General features: G+C 39.4%; 1 protein-coding gene across 1 annotated transcript in view; it reads left to right on the forward strand.

The window, feature by feature from the left end:
• The window catches only part of LOC128250610 (uncharacterized), a 559608-nt gene that overhangs the window by 310614 nt on the left and 246494 nt on the right, over positions 1 to 2500 (forward strand). The gene's annotated exons all lie outside the window — the stretch shown is intronic.

A 2500-nucleotide genomic window follows, 5' to 3' on the forward strand; every position in this document is an offset into this window, starting at 1 on the left:
TTTTTGTTGCGTCTTGCAACCTTTTCAATAGTTTTGACTCTGTCCGTTACTCACACTGCATTCCTTTTTGTTTGTTTGTGCGCATGTGTATGGATCAGTGTGTGTGCCTAGACATGCATGCTTGCATGTATGTGTGTATGCATGTATGTGTGTGTATGCATAGGTATCTATTTATGTGTTATGTGTGTACATTAGTATGTATGTATTCTGCATATTCCTATACATACACAAACATATTTGATAAATGCCACTGCACGAAACTCTCTGCCCTTGAGTCACTCATATATATATATATGTATATACACACACACATATACACATACACATGCACCAATTATATTTACCTGTATCTCTGTTTTCTTTATTTGTGTGTGTGAGTGTGTGTATGTGTGTGTATGTGTGCATGTGTCTGTGATTGAGTCTGTGTTTGACATCCAGTGTTGATGCGTTTCTGTCCTCATAACTTAAAAGTTTCAGCAAAAGAGACTGATAGAATAGGTACCAGGCTTAAAACAAGAAAAATAAGTTCTGAGGTTGATTCATTCGACTAAAGACCCTTCATGTTGGTGCCCCAGCATGGTCACAGTCTAATGACTGAAACAAGTAAAAAGATATATATATATATATATATAGGCGCAGGAGTGGCTGTGTGGTAAGTAGCTTGCTAACCAACTACATGGTTCCAGGTTCAGTCCCACTGCGTGGCACCTTGGGTAAGTGTCTTCTACTATAGCCTTAGGCTGACCAAAGCCTTGCGAGTGGATTTTGTAGACGGAAACTGAAAGAAGCCTGGCGTTTGTTTGTATCTGTGTTTGTCCCTCCACTATCGACTGACAACCGATGCTAGTGTGTTTACATTCCCGTAACATAGTGGTTCAGCAAAAAAGACCGATAGAATAAGTACTAGGCTTACAAAGAATAAGTTCTGCAGTTGATTTGTTTGACTAAAGGTGGTGCTCCTGTATGGCCACAGTCAAATGACTGAAACAAATAAAAGAGTAAAAGAATATATATATATAATATATATATATATAATATATATATATATTCTTTTATTCCTTTATTCGTTTCATCTGCACAGCTGCGGTCATGCTGGAGCATATATAAAACTATAAAACTATTACTTCTTTTTCCATGACTTCTTTAATTTTACTTGCTAAATAGACTATTGTTTTGTGGAGACTATTGAAAGCTTTCACTCAAAACCTCACACACACATACACACTCACATACACAGATATACAGGTTGTTCTGGATAAATTTGGCATTGCCTCCTTTTTTAGGAATAGCTTGATGTATTGGTGAACAGTCTACAGCATTGGAGAGCATAAAGATTAAAGTTATAGTTGAGAAAAAGTTAACTGACATAGAAGATGGAAGCCATATGAATATTCAGAAAGAGTTACCTGTAGCCTGATAATTCATGCTGGGTATCAAAATGCCAACATCATGACTGGTGCTCAATGCTCTGTGGACACTATAAAGGCTGTAATGGAAACTATGAAGCCATGGCAGGCCCATGGAACACAGCTAGTGCTCCGACTATATCCACATATAGGGAGCCATCCCCATATCTTTGACCTGGTCCTTAGGCTCAATTCAAACAGCTACTGAGGCTGTTGGAGACTTTGGTCAAACCCCAGCTGGAGAGGGTTTCTGCTGGAAGGCCATATGTGTGGCAGCAGGATTCAGCTCCTTGATACACTTCCAGAAAGAGTCAGAAATGGTTGTCAGAACTTCTACGACTTCACTGGCTGCACTTTCTAGCATCCTTATGCCCCTGATTGTAAATCCCATCGATTATAATGTGTTGGGTATGGATGAGAAGGACACCAACTGCTTTGCTTTGCTTGCAACATCAAGACCGAGCTGGTGGCCAAGATCAAGATGTTTGAAGATCTTCCCAAGGACACCATAAAAAACACGAGCGTCAGGTTCCAGAGCTGTCTTGAGGCCATGGTAGAAGTTGAGTAAATTGTTATCTCCCAGCCATAATGTAGTTGGAGTTTTTTGAATTTTACGAATACTTTTGCTTGTGGATGGGATATATTTTGTTGTGTCTAGGGAGAATCGTTATTATAGGGAGAGTCAATATTAATAACACATGCTCTAGTTCATTTCACTCCTTTTGTTATTAGTCAGTTGGTTAAGTGTCCATCCAACATAATGATACTCCCCAGACACTGCAGAATTTGTTTCAATGCATAAATTCGCATAAAAGAGTCTTGCAAACCAAATGCAAAAACGATGTGTGTGTGTGTGTGTGTGTGTCTTTATATATAGAGGAGAAAGAGAGGGAGATCGAAGAGAGATGGAGAGGGAAGGTAGAAAGACAGACAAATATAAATATTGCTTTATATCATCATCAACAGTGAAGGCGCATGGCTCAGTGGTTAGAGCGTCTAGCTTATGATCGTGAGGTTGTGAGTTAGAATCCCGGACCGGGCTGTGTGTTGTGTTCTTGAGCAAGACACTTTATTTCACGTTGCTCCAGTTCACT

The sequence above is a fragment of the Octopus bimaculoides genome, chromosome 23, assembly GCF_046866305.1.
Source record: "Octopus bimaculoides isolate indiv1 chromosome 23, ASM4686630v1, whole genome shotgun sequence".
Classification (NCBI taxonomy): Eukaryota; Metazoa; Mollusca; class Cephalopoda; order Octopoda; family Octopodidae; genus Octopus; species Octopus bimaculoides.